Source organism: Pristiophorus japonicus, chromosome 8, assembly GCF_044704955.1.
Source record: "Pristiophorus japonicus isolate sPriJap1 chromosome 8, sPriJap1.hap1, whole genome shotgun sequence".
In the NCBI taxonomy this organism is placed as follows: domain Eukaryota; kingdom Metazoa; phylum Chordata; class Chondrichthyes; family Pristiophoridae; genus Pristiophorus; species Pristiophorus japonicus.
In genome coordinates, this window is record NC_091984.1 from 175,037,703 (window position 1) to 175,053,176 (window position 15,474).

General features: G+C 48.3%; 18 non-coding genes across 18 annotated transcripts; 9 read left to right on the top strand and 9 right to left on the bottom strand.

The window, feature by feature from the left end:
- Positions 1 to 270: 270 nt before the first annotated feature.
- trnal-aag (transfer RNA leucine (anticodon AAG)) lies at positions 271 to 352 on the bottom strand. The gene has a single exon. It is a non-coding gene; the product is annotated as a tRNA-Leu (tRNA).
- A 625-nt stretch (positions 353 to 977) lies between these two features.
- On the top strand, positions 978 to 1,096 carry trnal-caa (transfer RNA leucine (anticodon CAA)). The gene is made up of 2 exons: positions 978 to 1,015; positions 1,051 to 1,096. It is a non-coding gene; the product is annotated as a tRNA-Leu (tRNA).
- A 937-nt stretch (positions 1,097 to 2,033) lies between these two features.
- trnal-aag (transfer RNA leucine (anticodon AAG)) lies at positions 2,034 to 2,115 on the bottom strand. The gene has a single exon. It is a non-coding gene; the product is annotated as a tRNA-Leu (tRNA).
- Positions 2,116 to 2,740: 625 nt separating this feature from the next.
- trnal-caa (transfer RNA leucine (anticodon CAA)) lies at positions 2,741 to 2,859 on the top strand. The gene is made up of 2 exons: positions 2,741 to 2,778; positions 2,814 to 2,859. It is a non-coding gene; the product is annotated as a tRNA-Leu (tRNA).
- Positions 2,860 to 3,796: 937 nt separating this feature from the next.
- On the bottom strand, positions 3,797 to 3,878 carry trnal-aag (transfer RNA leucine (anticodon AAG)). Its single transcript has one exon. It is a non-coding gene; the product is annotated as a tRNA-Leu (tRNA).
- A 625-nt stretch (positions 3,879 to 4,503) lies between these two features.
- On the top strand, positions 4,504 to 4,622 carry trnal-caa (transfer RNA leucine (anticodon CAA)). Its single transcript has 2 exons — positions 4,504 to 4,541; positions 4,577 to 4,622. It is a non-coding gene; the product is annotated as a tRNA-Leu (tRNA).
- Positions 4,623 to 5,559: 937 nt separating this feature from the next.
- Positions 5,560 to 5,641, bottom strand: trnal-aag (transfer RNA leucine (anticodon AAG)). Its single transcript has one exon. It is a non-coding gene; the product is annotated as a tRNA-Leu (tRNA).
- Positions 5,642 to 6,266: 625 nt separating this feature from the next.
- Positions 6,267 to 6,385, top strand: trnal-caa (transfer RNA leucine (anticodon CAA)). The gene is made up of 2 exons: positions 6,267 to 6,304; positions 6,340 to 6,385. It is a non-coding gene; the product is annotated as a tRNA-Leu (tRNA).
- A 937-nt stretch (positions 6,386 to 7,322) lies between these two features.
- On the bottom strand, positions 7,323 to 7,404 carry trnal-aag (transfer RNA leucine (anticodon AAG)). The gene has a single exon. It is a non-coding gene; the product is annotated as a tRNA-Leu (tRNA).
- Positions 7,405 to 8,029: 625 nt separating this feature from the next.
- On the top strand, positions 8,030 to 8,148 carry trnal-caa (transfer RNA leucine (anticodon CAA)). The gene is made up of 2 exons: positions 8,030 to 8,067; positions 8,103 to 8,148. It is a non-coding gene; the product is annotated as a tRNA-Leu (tRNA).
- Positions 8,149 to 9,085: 937 nt separating this feature from the next.
- Positions 9,086 to 9,167, bottom strand: trnal-aag (transfer RNA leucine (anticodon AAG)). Its single transcript has one exon. It is a non-coding gene; the product is annotated as a tRNA-Leu (tRNA).
- A 625-nt stretch (positions 9,168 to 9,792) lies between these two features.
- On the top strand, positions 9,793 to 9,911 carry trnal-caa (transfer RNA leucine (anticodon CAA)). Its single transcript has 2 exons — positions 9,793 to 9,830; positions 9,866 to 9,911. It is a non-coding gene; the product is annotated as a tRNA-Leu (tRNA).
- Positions 9,912 to 10,848: 937 nt separating this feature from the next.
- Positions 10,849 to 10,930, bottom strand: trnal-aag (transfer RNA leucine (anticodon AAG)). Its single transcript has one exon. It is a non-coding gene; the product is annotated as a tRNA-Leu (tRNA).
- A 625-nt stretch (positions 10,931 to 11,555) lies between these two features.
- Positions 11,556 to 11,674, top strand: trnal-caa (transfer RNA leucine (anticodon CAA)). Its single transcript has 2 exons — positions 11,556 to 11,593; positions 11,629 to 11,674. It is a non-coding gene; the product is annotated as a tRNA-Leu (tRNA).
- A 937-nt stretch (positions 11,675 to 12,611) lies between these two features.
- Positions 12,612 to 12,693, bottom strand: trnal-aag (transfer RNA leucine (anticodon AAG)). Its single transcript has one exon. It is a non-coding gene; the product is annotated as a tRNA-Leu (tRNA).
- Positions 12,694 to 13,318: 625 nt separating this feature from the next.
- trnal-caa (transfer RNA leucine (anticodon CAA)) lies at positions 13,319 to 13,437 on the top strand. Its single transcript has 2 exons — positions 13,319 to 13,356; positions 13,392 to 13,437. It is a non-coding gene; the product is annotated as a tRNA-Leu (tRNA).
- A 937-nt stretch (positions 13,438 to 14,374) lies between these two features.
- trnal-aag (transfer RNA leucine (anticodon AAG)) lies at positions 14,375 to 14,456 on the bottom strand. Its single transcript has one exon. It is a non-coding gene; the product is annotated as a tRNA-Leu (tRNA).
- Positions 14,457 to 15,081: 625 nt separating this feature from the next.
- trnal-caa (transfer RNA leucine (anticodon CAA)) lies at positions 15,082 to 15,200 on the top strand. The gene is made up of 2 exons: positions 15,082 to 15,119; positions 15,155 to 15,200. It is a non-coding gene; the product is annotated as a tRNA-Leu (tRNA).
- The last annotated feature ends 274 nt before the right edge of the window (positions 15,201 to 15,474 follow it).

A 15,474-nucleotide genomic window follows, 5' to 3' on the forward strand; every position in this document is an offset into this window, starting at 1 on the left:
CGGTCCCTTTCTAGGGGCGTGGGTTGCAATCCCACCTCTGACGTGACATTTTTCCCCACACAAATGCAGCCAGCGTCAAAAGGCCTGTTGAACTGGCCTTCAATTTACAAGTGGCAACATCAAACTCTTCAACGGTTTGCCAACAAACTGAAGGCACCGTTCTCAGCTCAACCTCTTTTCCACACCAAAATAGTCATATCACAACACAGCGGGAGCCGACTGCTTCATGGCTCGCGGTGAAGGGGCGCAAATATTACACGCCACAAATTCTGGCAGCGGTGGGATTCGAACCCACGCCTCCGAAGAGACTGGAGCCTTAATCCAGCGCCTTAGACCGCTCGGCCACGCTACCACTGGCAGCAGTTTCCGTTCTGGAACTAGTGACCGGTGAGTGAAATGTGACTTTGCTTTGGGCAAGATAATAATCAAGGCCATTGAAGTGGCAGACGGTAAACTCTCGAGAAATGATTTTGCAGCATACAGGTCCACAGGGCAACACCAGTAATTAGGTGCACGTTGGAACGAAGCAATTACAACCTTCATTCAATATTTATTCCGACATCAACGTCACTGACAAAACCAGATTATCTGGTCATGATCACATTGCCGTTTGTGGGATCTTGCTGTGTGCAAACTGGCTGCGGCGTTCCCCACATTGCAACAGTGCCTTCACTTTTACAATACTTCATTGGCTGTGAAGCGCCTTGGGACGTCGTTCGGTCATGAAAGGCGCTTTCGAAATACAATACAGAAAATGTTACCCGATAGCTGACAAAATGCGAGCTGTTGCGAGAAATACCTGTGTTTGAATGTTGGTTGCATTGCAGGGATGATGAACTTAATGACTGGCGCTGCCTGTTAAGTCCTGTCGTAAGAATGTGTGCGTTGTGTGTTTGCACAGGAGGAAGAATTGTGAGGCTGCTCAGTAAGTGTGCAGAATTTGCAGCACATTTTCCTGCAGCTGCTGCATGACCATTGTCAGGATGGCCGAGTGGTCTAAGGCGCCAGACTCAAGGACTGTTAATCCTTACCTTACCAAAGGTTGGTGTATTCTGGTCCCTTTCTAGGGGCGTGGGTTCGAATCCCACTTCTGACATTAACTTTTTATCCAGACAAATGCCAGCCAGCGTCAAAAAGCCTGCTCAACTGGCTTTAAATTTGCAAGTGGTCACCTCAAGCTCCTCAACGCTATTGGCGTTTGCCAATAAGCGAAAGGCACCGCACCGCCCACAGACCAACTTGTTTTGCTCTCTAAACTTATCACATTCTAACCCTGTTCTCGGGGATAGGGTTTAAAATCAGACTTCTCCTTTCAACCCATTCCCACACTAAAAAGCAGCAGACTCAAAGCATGACATTTTTATCCTCCCGCGTTGCTGAATTCCACGTTGCTTTCTCGTACTGTGGCTTTCAATCCCACTGCAGACAGTGGTGGTTCTCAGAAAAAGGGCACCACTGTCAAAGAATGAGATTTCTTCCACACAAAGGCTGCTCAAATCTGCTCCGTTCCTCAGGCAGGGAATTACTTGCAATGTTTACTTCCGACATTAACACATTTTGCCAGTATAAAAGGCACCAGAGCCAAACAAGTCAGGTATTAGCATGTGAAAGTTGCCAGAGTCGATGCCTTGGTGGACCGAGGCCTTTCAATGCTCAGACTGATGCTTACGGCCAAGGGCACAATAGTGTCAGGAAGGCCGAGTGGAGTGAGGCGCCAGACTCAAAGACTGTTAATCCTTAACTGACCAAAGGTCGGCGAATTCCGGTCCCTTTCTAGGGGCGTGGGTTGCAATCCCACCTCTGACGTGACATTTTTCCCCACACAAATGCAGCCAGCGTCAAAAGGCCTGTTGAACTGGCCTTCAATTTACAAGTGGCAACATCAAACTCTTCAACGGTTTGCCAACAAACTGAAGGCACCGTTCTCAGCTCAACCTCTTTTCCACACCAAAATAGTCATATCACAACACAGCGGGAGCCGACTGCTTCATGGCTCGCGGTGAAGGGGCGCAAATATTACACGCCACAAATTCTGGCAGCGGTGGGATTCGAACCCACGCCGCCGAAGAGACTGGAGCCTTAATCCAGCGCCTTAGACCGCTCGGCCACGCTACCACTGGCAGCAGTTTCCGTTCTGGAACTAGTGACCGGTGAGTGAAATGTGACTTTGCTTTGGGCAAGATAATAATCAAGGCCATTGAAGTGGCAGACGGTAAACTCTCGAGAAATGATTTTGCAGCATACAGGTCCACAGGGCAACACCAGTAATTAGGTGCACGTTGGAACGAAGCAGTTACAACCTTCATTCAATATTTATTCCGACATCAACGTCACTGACAAAACCAGATTATCTGGTCATGATCACATTGCCGTTTGTGGGATCTTGCTGTGTGCAAACTGGCTGCGGCGTTCCCCACATTGCAACAGTGCCTTCACTTTTACAATACTTCATTGGCTGTGCAGCGCCTTGGGACGTCGTTCGGTCATGAAAGGCGCTTTCGAAATACAATACAGAAAATGTTACCCGATAGCTGACAAAATGCGAGCTGTTGCGAGAAATACCTGTGTTTGAATGTTGGTTGCATTGCAGGGATGATGAACTTAATGACTGGCGCTGCCTGTTAAGTCCTGTCGTAAGAATGTGTGCGTTGTGTGTTTGCACAGGAGGAAGAATTGTGAGGCTGCTCAGTAAGTGTGCAGAATTTGCAGCACATTTTCCTGCAGCTGCTGCACGACCATTGTCAGGATGGCCGAGTGGTCTAAGGCGCCAGACTCAAGGACTGTTAATCCTTACCTTACCAAAGGTTGGTGTATTCTGGTCCCTTTCTAGGGGCGTGGGTTCGAATCCCACTTCTGACATTAACTTTTTATCCAGACAAATGCCAGCCAGCGTCAAAAAGCCTGCTCAACTGGCTTTAAATTTGCAAGTGGTCACCTCAAGCTCCTCAACGCTATTGGCGTTTGCCAATAAGCGAAAGGCACCGCACCGCCCACAGACCAACTTGTTTTGCTCTCTAAACTTATCACATTCTAACCCTGTTCTCGGGGATAGGGTTTAAAATCAGACTTCTCCTTTCAACCCATTCCCACACTAAAAAGCAGCAGACTCAAAGCATGACATTTTTATCCTCCCGCGTTGCTGAATTCCACGTTGCTTTCTCGTACTGTGGCTTTCAATCCCACTGCAGACAGTGGTGGTTCTCAGAAAAAGGGCACCACTGTCAAAGAATGAGATTTCTTCCACACAAAGGCTGCTCAAATCTGCTCCGTTCCTCAGGCAGGGAATTACTTGCAATGTTTACTTCCGACATTAACACATTTTGCCAGTATAAAAGGCACCAGAGCCAAACAAGTCAGGTATTAGCATGTGAAAGTTGCCAGAGTCGATGCCTTGGTGGACCGAGGCCTTTCAATGCTCAGACTGATGCTTACGGCCAAGGGCACAATAGTGTCAGGAAGGCCGAGTGGAGTGAGGCGCCAGACTCAAAGACTGTTAATCCTTAACTGACCAAAGGTCGGCGAATTCCGGTCCCTTTCTAGGGGCGTGGGTTGCAATCCCACCTCTGACGTGACATTTTTCCCCACACAAATGCAGCCAGCGTCAAAAGGCCTGTTGAACTGGCCTTCAATTTACAAGTGGCAACATCAAACTCTTCAACGGTTTGCCAACAAACTGAAGGCACCGTTCTCAGCTCAACCTCTTTTCCACACCAAAATAGTCATATCACAACACAGCGGGAGCCGACTGCTTCATGGCTCGCGGTGAAGGGGCGCAAATATTACACGCCACAAATTCTGGCAGCGGTGGGATTCGAACCCACGCCTCCGAAGAGACTGGAGCCTTAATCCAGCGCCTTAGACCGCTCGGCCACGCTACCACTGGCAGCAGTTTCCGTTCTGGAACTAGTGACCGGTGAGTGAAATGTGACTTTGCTTTGGGCAAGATAATAATCAAGGCCATTGAAGTGGCAGACGGTAAACTCTCGAGAAATGATTTTGCAGCATACAGGTCCACAGGGCAACACCAGTAATTAGGTGCACGTTGGAACGAAGCAGTTACAACCTTCATTCAATATTTATTCCGACATCAACGTCACTGACAAAACCAGATTATCTGGTCATGATCACATTGCCGTTTGTGGGATCTTGCTGTGTGCAAACTGGCTGCGGCGTTCCCCACATTGCAACAGTGCCTTCACTTTTACAATACTTCATTGGCTGTGCAGCGCCTTGGGACGTCGTTCGGTCATGAAAGGCGCTTTCGAAATACAATACAGAAAATGTTACCCGATAGCTGACAAAATGCGAGCTGTTGCGAGAAATACCTGTGTTTGAATGTTGGTTGCATTGCAGGGATGATGAACTTAATGACTGGCGCTGCCTGTTAAGTCCTGTCGTAAGAATGTGTGCGTTGTGTGTTTGCACAGGAGGAAGAATTGTGAGGCTGCTCAGTAAGTGTGCAGAATTTGCAGCACATTTTCCTGCAGCTGCTGCACGACCATTGTCAGGATGGCCGAGTGGTCTAAGGCGCCAGACTCAAGGACTGTTAATCCTTACCTTACCAAAGGTTGGTGTATTCTGGTCCCTTTCTAGGGGCGTGGGTTCGAATCCCACTTCTGACATTAACTTTTTATCCAGACAAATGCCAGCCAGCGTCAAAAAGCCTGCTCAACTGGCTTTAAATTTGCAAGTGGTCACCTCAAGCTCCTCAACGCTATTGGCGTTTGCCAATAAGCGAAAGGCACCGCACCGCCCACAGACCAACTTGTTTTGCTCTCTAAACTTATCACATTCTAACCCTGTTCTCGGGGATAGGGTTTAAAATCAGACTTCTCCTTTCAACCCATTCCCACACTAAAAAGCAGCAGACTCAAAGCATGACATTTTTATCCTCCCGCGTTGCTGAATTCCACGTTGCTTTCTCGTACTGTGGCTTTCAATCCCACTGCAGACAGTGGTGGTTCTCAGAAAAAGGGCACCACTGTCAAAGAATGAGATTTCTTCCACACAAAGGCTGCTCAAATCTGCTCCGTTCCTCAGGCAGGGAATTACTTGCAATGTTTACTTCCGACATTAACACATTTTGCCAGTATAAAAGGCACCAGAGCCAAACAAGTCAGGTATTAGCATGTGAAAGTTGCCAGAGTCGATGCCTTGGTGGACCGAGGCCTTTCAATGCTCAGACTGATGCTTACGGCCAAGGGCACAATAGTGTCAGGAAGGCCGAGTGGAGTGAGGCGCCAGACTCAAAGACTGTTAATCCTTAACTGACCAAAGGTCGGCGAATTCCGGTCCCTTTCTAGGGGCGTGGGTTGCAATCCCACCTCTGACGTGACATTTTTCCCCACACAAATGCAGCCAGCGTCAAAAGGCCTGTTGAACTGGCCTTCAATTTACAAGTGGCAACATCAAACTCTTCAACGGTTTGCCAACAAACTGAAGGCACCGTTCTCAGCTCAACCTCTTTTCCACACCAAAATAGTCATATCACAACACAGCGGGAGACGACTGCTTCATGGCTCGCGGTGAAGGGGCGCAAATATTACACGCCACAAATTCTGGCAGCGGTGGGATTCGAACCCACGCCGCCGAAGAGACTGGAGCCTTAATCCAGCGCCTTAGACCGCTCGGCCACGCTACCACTGGCAGCAGTTTCCGTTCTGGAACTAGTGACCGGTGAGTGAAATGTGACTTTGCTTTGGGCAAGATAATAATCAAGGCCATTGAAGTGGCAGACGGTAAACTCTCGAGAAATGATTTTGCAGCATACAGGTCCACAGGGCAACACCAGTAATTAGGTGCACGTTGGAACGAAGCAGTTACAACCTTCATTCAATATTTATTCCGACATCAACGTCACTGACAAAACCAGATTATCTGGTCATGATCACATTGCCGTTTGTGGGATCTTGCTGTGTGCAAACTGGCTGCGGCGTTCCCCACATTGCAACAGTGCCTTCACTTTTACAATACTTCATTGGCTGTGCAGCGCCTTGGGACGTCGTTCGGTCATGAAAGGCGCTTTCGAAATACAATACAGAAAATGTTACCCGATAGCTGACAAAATGCGAGCTGTTGCGAGAAATACCTGTGTTTGAATGTTGGTTGCATTGCAGGGATGATGAACTTAATGACTGGCGCTGCCTGTTAAGTCCTGTCGTAAGAATGTGTGCGTTGTGTGTTTGCACAGGAGGAAGAATTGTGAGGCTGCTCAGTAAGTGTGCAGAATTTGCAGCACATTTTCCTGCAGCTGCTGCACGACCATTGTCAGGATGGCCGAGTGGTCTAAGGCGCCAGACTCAAGGACTGTTAATCCTTACCTTACCAAAGGTTGGTGTATTCTGGTCCCTTTCTAGGGGCGTGGGTTCGAATCCCACTTCTGACATTAACTTTTTATCCAGACAAATGCCAGCCAGCGTCAAAAAGCCTGCTCAACTGGCTTTAAATTTGCAAGTGGTCACCTCAAGCTCCTCAACGCTATTGGCGTTTGCCAATAAGCGAAAGGCACCGCACCGCCCACAGACCAACTTGTTTTGCTCTCTAAACTTATCACATTCTAACCCTGTTCTCGGGGATAGGGTTTAAAATCAGACTTCTCCTTTCAACCCATTCCCACACTAAAAAGCAGCAGACTCAAAGCATGACATTTTTATCCTCCCGCGTTGCTGAATTCCACGTTGCTTTCTCGTACTGTGGCTTTCAATCCCACTGCAGACAGTGGTGGTTCTCAGAAAAAGGGCACCACTGTCAAAGAATGAGATTTCTTCCACACAAAGGCTGCTCAAATCTGCTCCGTTCCTCAGGCAGGGAATTACTTGCAATGTTTACTTCCGACATTAACACATTTTGCCAGTATAAAAGGCACCAGAGCCAAACAAGTCAGGTATTAGCATGTGAAAGTTGCCAGAGTCGATGCCTTGGTGGACCGAGGCCTTTCAATGCTCAGACTGATGCTTACGGCCAAGGGCACAATAGTGTCAGGAAGGCCGAGTGGAGTGAGGCGCCAGACTCAAAGACTGTTAATCCTTAACTGACCAAAGGTCGGCGAATTCCGGTCCCTTTCTAGGGGCGTGGGTTGCAATCCCACCTCTGACGTGACATTTTTCCCCACACAAATGCAGCCAGCGTCAAAAGGCCTGTTGAACTGGCCTTCAATTTACAAGTGGCAACATCAAACTCTTCAACGGTTTGCCAACAAACTGAAGGCACCGTTCTCAGCTCAACCTCTTTTCCACACCAAAATAGTCATATCACAACACAGCGGGAGCCGACTGCTTCATGGCTCGCGGTGAAGGGGCGCAAATATTACACGCCACAAATTCTGGCAGCGGTGGGATTCGAACCCACGCCTCCGAAGAGACTGGAGCCTTAATCCAGCGCCTTAGACCGCTCGGCCACGCTACCACTGGCAGCAGTTTCCGTTCTGGAACTAGTGACCGGTGAGTGAAATGTGACTTTGCTTTGGGCAAGATAATAATCAAGGCCATTGAAGTGGCAGACGGTAAACTCTCGAGAAATGATTTTGCAGCATACAGGTCCACAGGGCAACACCAGTAATTAGGTGCACGTTGGAACGAAGCAGTTACAACCTTCATTCAATATTTATTCCGACATCAACGTCACTGACAAAACCAGATTATCTGGTCATGATCACATTGCCGTTTGTGGGATCTTGCTGTGTGCAAACTGGCTGCGGCGTTCCCCACATTGCAACAGTGCCTTCACTTTTACAATACTTCATTGGCTGTGCAGCGCCTTGGGACGTCGTTCGGTCATGAAAGGCGCTTTCGAAATACAATACAGAAAATGTTACCCGATAGCTGACAAAATGCGAGCTGTTGCGAGAAATACCTGTGTTTGAATGTTGGTTGCATTGCAGGGATGATGAACTTAATGACTGGCGCTGCCTGTTAAGTCCTGTCGTAAGAATGTGTGCGTTGTGTGTTTGCACAGGAGGAAGAATTGTGAGGCTGCTCAGTAAGTGTGCAGAATTTGCAGCACATTTTCCTGCAGCTGCTGCACGACCATTGTCAGGATGGCCGAGTGGTCTAAGGCGCCAGACTCAAGGACTGTTAATCCTTACCTTACCAAAGGTTGGTGTATTCTGGTCCCTTTCTAGGGGCGTGGGTTCGAATCCCACTTCTGACATTAACTTTTTATCCAGACAAATGCCAGCCAGCGTCAAAAAGCCTGCTCAACTGGCTTTAAATTTGCAAGTGGTCACCTCAAGCTCCTCAACGCTATTGGCGTTTGCCAATAAGCGAAAGGCACCGCACCGCCCACAGACCAACTTGTTTTGCTCTCTAAACTTATCACATTCTAACCCTGTTCTCGGGGATAGGGTTTAAAATCAGACTTCTCCTTTCAACCCATTCCCACACTAAAAAGCAGCAGACTCAAAGCATGACATTTTTATCCTCCCGCGTTGCTGAATTCCACGTTGCTTTCTCGTACTGTGGCTTTCAATCCCACTGCAGACAGTGGTGGTTCTCAGAAAAAGGGCACCACTGTCAAAGAATGAGATTTCTTCCACACAAAGGCTGCTCAAATCTGCTCCGTTCCTCAGGCAGGGAATTACTTGCAATGTTTACTTCCGACATTAACACATTTTGCCAGTATAAAAGGCACCAGAGCCAAACAAGTCAGGTATTAGCATGTGAAAGTTGCCAGAGTCGATGCCTTGGTGGACCGAGGCCTTTCAATGCTCAGACTGATGCTTACGGCCAAGGGCACAATAGTGTCAGGAAGGCCGAGTGGAGTGAGGCGCCAGACTCAAAGACTGTTAATCCTTAACTGACCAAAGGTCGGCGAATTCCGGTCCCTTTCTAGGGGCGTGGGTTGCAATCCCACCTCTGACGTGACATTTTTCCCCACACAAATGCAGCCAGCGTCAAAAGGCCTGTTGAACTGGCCTTCAATTTACAAGTGGCAACATCAAACTCTTCAACGGTTTGCCAACAAACTGAAGGCACCGTTCTCAGCTCAACCTCTTTTCCACACCAAAATAGTCATATCACAACACAGCGGGAGCCGACTGCTTCATGGCTCGCGGTGAAGGGGCGCAAATATTACACGCCACAAATTCTGGCAGCGGTGGGATTCGAACCCACGCCTCCGAAGAGACTGGAGCCTTAATCCAGCGCCTTAGACCGCTCGGCCACGCTACCACTGGCAGCAGTTTCCGTTCTGGAACTAGTGACCGGTGAGTGAAATGTGACTTTGCTTTGGGCAAGATAATAATCAAGGCCATTGAAGTGGCAGACGGTAAACTCTCGAGAAATGATTTTGCAGCATACAGGTCCACAGGGCAACACCAGTAATTAGGTGCACGTTGGAACGAAGCAGTTACAACCTTCATTCAATATTTATTCCGACATCAACGTCACTGACAAAACCAGATTATCTGGTCATGATCACATTGCCGTTTGTGGGATCTTGCTGTGTGCAAACTGGCTGCGGCGTTCCCCACATTGCAACAGTGCCTTCACTTTTACAATACTTCATTGGCTGTGCAGCGCCTTGGGACGTCGTTCGGTCATGAAAGGCGCTTTCGAAATACAATACAGAAAATGTTACCCGATAGCTGACAAAATGCGAGCTGTTGCGAGAAATACCTGTGTTTGAATGTTGGTTGCATTGCAGGGATGATGAACTTAATGACTGGCGCTGCCTGTTAAGTCCTGTCGTAAGAATGTGTGCGTTGTGTGTTTGCACAGGAGGAAGAATTGTGAGGCTGCTCAGTAAGTGTGCAGAATTTGCAGCACATTTTCCTGCAGCTGCTGCACGACCATTGTCAGGATGGCCGAGTGGTCTAAGGCGCCAGACTCAAGGACTGTTAATCCTTACCTTACCAAAGGTTGGTGTATTCTGGTCCCTTTCTAGGGGCGTGGGTTCGAATCCCACTTCTGACATTAACTTTTTATCCAGACAAATGCCAGCCAGCGTCAAAAAGCCTGCTCAACTGGCTTTAAATTTGCAAGTGGTCACCTCAAGCTCCTCAACGCTATTGGCGTTTGCCAATAAGCGAAAGGCACCGCACCGCCCACAGACCAACTTGTTTTGCTCTCTAAACTTATCACATTCTAACCCTGTTCTCGGGGATAGGGTTTAAAATCAGACTTCTCCTTTCAACCCATTCCCACACTAAAAAGCAGCAGACTCAAAGCATGACATTTTTATCCTCCCGCGTTGCTGAATTCCACGTTGCTTTCTCGTACTGTGGCTTTCAATCCCACTGCAGACAGTGGTGGTTCTCAGAAAAAGGGCACCACTGTCAAAGAATGAGATTTCTTCCACACAAAGGCTGCTCAAATCTGCTCCGTTCCTCAGGCAGGGAATTACTTGCAATGTTTACTTCCGACATTAACACATTTTGCCAGTATAAAAGGCACCAGAGCCAAACAAGTCAGGTATTAGCATGTGAAAGTTGCCAGAGTCGATGCCTTGGTGGACCGAGGCCTTTCAATGCTCAGACTGATGCTTACGGCCAAGGGCACAATAGTGTCAGGAAGGCCGAGTGGAGTGAGGCGCCAGACTCAAAGACTGTTAATCCTTAACTGACCAAAGGTCGGCGAATTCCGGTCCCTTTCTAGGGGCGTGGGTTGCAATCCCACCTCTGACGTGACATTTTTCCCCACACAAATGCAGCCAGCGTCAAAAGGCCTGTTGAACTGGCCTTCAATTTACAAGTGGCAACATCAAACTCTTCAACGGTTTGCCAACAAACTGAAGGCACCGTTCTCAGCTCAACCTCTTTTCCACACCAAAATAGTCATATCACAACACAGCGGGAGCCGACTGCTTCATGGCTCGCGGTGAAGGGGCGCAAATATTACACGCCACAAATTCTGGCAGCGGTGGGATTCGAACCCACGCCTCCGAAGAGACTGGAGCCTTAATCCAGCGCCTTAGACCGCTCGGCCACGCTACCACTGGCAGCAGTTTCCGTTCTGGAACTAGTGACCGGTGAGTGAAATGTGACTTTGCTTTGGGCAAGATAATAATCAAGGCCATTGAAGTGGCAGACGGTAAACTCTCGAGAAATGATTTTGCAGCATACAGGTCCACAGGGCAACACCAGTAATTAGGTGCACGTTGGAACGAAGCAGTTACAACCTTCATTCAATATTTATTCCGACATCAACGTCACTGACAAAACCAGATTATCTGGTCATGATCACATTGCCGTTTGTGGGATCTTGCTGTGTGCAAACTGGCTGCGGCGTTCCCCACATTGCAACAGTGCCTTCACTTTTACAATACTTCATTGGCTGTGCAGCGCCTTGGGACGTCGTTCGGTCATGAAAGGCGCTTTCGAAATACAATACAGAAAATGTTACCCGATAGCTGACAAAATGCGAGCTGTTGCGAGAAATACCTGTGTTTGAATGTTGGTTGCATTGCAGGGATGATGAACTTAATGACTGGCGCTGCCTGTTAAGTCCTGTCGTAAGAATGTGTGCGTTGTGTGTTTGCACAGGAGGAAGAATTGTGAGGCTGCTCAGTAAGTGTGCAGAATTTGCAGCACATTTTCCTGCAGCTGCTGCACGACCATTGTCAGGATGGCCGAGTGGTCTAAGGCGCCAGACTCAAGGACTGTTAATCCTTACCTTACCAAAGGTTGGTGTATTCTGGTCCCTTTCTAGGGGCGTGGGTTCGAATCCCACTTCTGACATTAACTTTTTATCCAGACAAATGCCAGCCAGCGTCAAAAAGCCTGCTCAACTGGCTTTAAATTTGCAAGTGGTCACCTCAAGCTCCTCAACGCTATTGGCGTTTGCCAATAAGCGAAAGGCACCGCACCGCCCACAGACCAACTTGTTTTGCTCTCTAAACTTATCACATTCTAACCCTGTTCTCGGGGATAGGGTTTAAAATCAGACTTCTCCTTTCAACCCATTCCCACACTAAAAAGCAGCAGACTCAAAGCATGACATTTTTATCCTCCCGCGTTGCTGAATTCCACGTTGCTTTCTCGTACTGTGGCTTTCAATCCCACTGCAGACAGTGGTGGTTCTCAGAAAAAGGGCACCACTGTCAAAGAATGAGATTTCTTCCACACAAAGGCTGCTCAAATCTGCTCCGTTCCTCAGGCAGGGAATTACTTGCAATGTTTACTTCCGACATTAACACATTTTGCCAGTATAAAAGGCACCAGAGCCAAACAAGTCAGGTATTAGCATGTGAAAGTTGCCAGAGTCGATGCCTTGGTGGACCGAGGCCTTTCAATGCTCAGACTGATGCTTACGGCCAAGGGCACAATAGTGTCAGGAAGGCCGAGTGGAGTGAGGCGCCAGACTCAAAGACTGTTAATCCTTAACTGACCAAAGGTCGGCGAATTCCGGTCCCTTTCTAGGGGCGTGGGTTGCAATCCCACCTCTGACGTGACATTTTTCCCCACACAAATGCAGCCAGCGTCAAAAGGCCTGTTGAACTGGCCTTCAATTTACAAGTGGCAACATCAAACTCTTCAACGGTTTGCCAACAAACTGAAGGCACCGTTCTCAGCTCAACCTCTTTTCCACACCAAAATAGTCATATCACAACACAGCGGGAGCCGACTGCTTCATGGCTCGCGGTGAAGGGGCGCAAATATTACACGCCACAAATTCTGGCAGCGGTGGGATTCGAACCCACGCCTCCGAAGAGACTGGAGCCTTAATCCAGCGCCTTAGACCGCTCGGCCACGCTACCACTGGCAGCAGTTTCCGTTCTGGAACTAGTGACCGGTGAGTGAAATGTGACTTTGCTTTGGGCAAGATAATAATCAAGGCCATTGAAGTGGCAGACGGTAAACTCTCGAGAAATGATTTTGCAGCATACAGGTCCACAGGGCAACACCAGTAATTAGGTGCACGTTGGAACGAAGCAGTTACAACCTTCATTCAATATTTATTCCGACATCAACGTCACTGACAAAACCAGATTATCTGGTCATGATCACATTGCCGTTTGTGGGATCTTGCTGTGTGCAAACTGGCTGCGGCGTTCCCCACATTGCAACAGTGCCTTCACTTTTACAATACTTCATTGGCTGTGAAGCGCCTTGGGACGTCGTTCGGTCATGAAAGGCGCTTTCGAAATACAATACAGAAAATGTTACCCGATAGCTGACAAAATGCGAGCTGTTGCGAGAAATACCTGTGTTTGAATGTTGGTTGCATTGCAGGGATGATGAACTTAATGACTGGCGCTGCCTGTTAAGTCCTGTCGTAAGAATGTGTGCGTTGTGTGTTTGCACAGGAGGAAGAATTGTGAGGCTGCTCAGTAAGTGTGCAGAATTTGCAGCACATTTTCCTGCAGCTGCTGCACGACCATTGTCAGGATGGCCGAGTGGTCTAAGGCGCCAGACTCAAGGACTGTTAATCCTTACCTTACCAAAGGTTGGTGTATTCTGGTCCCTTTCTAGGGGCGTGGGTTCGAATCCCACTTCTGACATTAACTTTTTATCCAGACAAATGCCAGCCAGCGTCAAAAAGCCTGCTCAACTGGCTTTAAATTTGCAAGTGGTCACCTCAAGCTCCTCAACGCTATTGGCGTTTGCCAATAAGCGAAAGGCACCGCACCGCCCACAGACCAACTTGTTTTGCTCTCTAAACTTATCACATTCTAACCCTGTTCTCGGGGATAGGGTTTAAAATCAGACTTCTCCTTTCAACCCATTCCCACACTAAAAAGCAGCAGACTCAAAGCATGACATTTTTATCCTCCCGCGTTGCTGAATTCCACGTTGCTTTCTCGTACTGTGGCTTTCAATCCCACTGCAGACAGTGGTGGTTCTCAGAAAAAGGGCACCACTGTCAAAGAATGAGATTTCTTCCACACAAAGGCTGCTCAAATCTGCTCCGTTCCTCAGGCAGGGAATTACTTGCAATGTTTACTTCCGACATTAACACATTTTGCCAGTATAAAAGGCACCAGAGCCAAACAAGTCAGGTATTAGCATGTGAAAGTTGCCAGAGTCGATGCCTTGGTGGACCGAGGCCTTTCAATGCTCAGACTGATGCTTACGGCCAAGGGCACAATAGTGTCAGGAAGGCCGAGTGGAGTGAGGCGCCAGACTCAAAGACTGTTAATCCTTAACTGACCAAAGGTCGGCGAATTCCGGTCCCTTTCTAGGGGCGTGGGTTGCAATCCCACCTCTGACGTGACATTTTTCCCCACACAAATGCAGCCAGCGTCAAAAGGCCTGTTGAACTGGCCTTCAATTTACAAGTGGCAACATCAAACTCTTCAACGGTTTGCCAACAAACTGAAGGCACCGTTCTCAGCTCAACCTCTTTTCCACACCAAAATAGTCATATCACAACACAGCGGGAGCCGACTGCTTCATGGCTCGCGGTGAAGGGGCGCAAATATTACACGCCACAAATTCTGGCAGCGGTGGGATTCGAACCCACGCCTCCGAAGAGACTGGAGCCTTAATCCAGCGCCTTAGACCGCTCGGCCACGCTACCACTGGCAGCAGTTTCCGTTCTGGAACTAGTGACCGGTGAGTGAAATGTGACTTTGCTTTGGGCAAGATAATAATCAAGGCCATTGAAGTGGCAGACGGTAAACTCTCGAGAAATGATTTTGCAGCATACAGGTCCACAGGGCAACACCAGTAATTAGGTGCACGTTGGAACGAAGCAGTTACAACCTTCATTCAATATTTATTCCGACATCAACGTCACTGACAAAACCAGATTATCTGGTCATGATCACATTGCCGTTTGTGGGATCTTGCTGTGTGCAAACTGGCTGCGGCGTTCCCCACATTGCAACAGTGCCTTCACTTTTACAATACTTCATTGGCTGTGAAGCGCCTTGGGACGTCGTTCGGTCATGAAAGGCGCTTTCGAAATACAATACAGAAAATGTTACCCGATAGCTGACAAAATGCGAGCTGTTGCGAGAAATACCTGTGTTTGAATGTTGGTTGCATTGCAGGGATGATGAACTTAATGACTGGCGCTGCCTGTTAAGTCCTGTCGTAAGAATGTGTGCGTTGTGTGTTTGCACAGGAGGAAGAATTGTGAGGCTGCTCAGTAAGTGTGCAGAATTTGCAGCACATTTTCCTGCAGCTGCTGCACGACCATTGTCAGGATGGCCGAGTGGTCTAAGGCGCCAGACTCAAGGACTGTTAATCCTTACCTTACCAAAGGTTGGTGTATTCTGGTCCCTTTCTAGGGGCGTGGGTTCGAATCCCACTTCTGACATTAACTTTTTATCCAGACAAATGCCAGCCAGCGTCAAAAAGCCTGCTCAACTGGCTTTAAATTTGCAAGTGGTCACCTCAAGCTCCTCAACGCTATTGGCGTTTGCCAATAAGCGAAAGGCACCGCACCGCCCACAGACCAACTTGTTTTGCTCTCTAAACTTATCACATTCTAACCCTGTTCTCGGGGATAGGGTTTAAAATCAGACTTCTCCTTTCAACCCATTCCCACACTAAAAAGCAGCAGACTCAAAGCATGACATTTTTATCCTCCC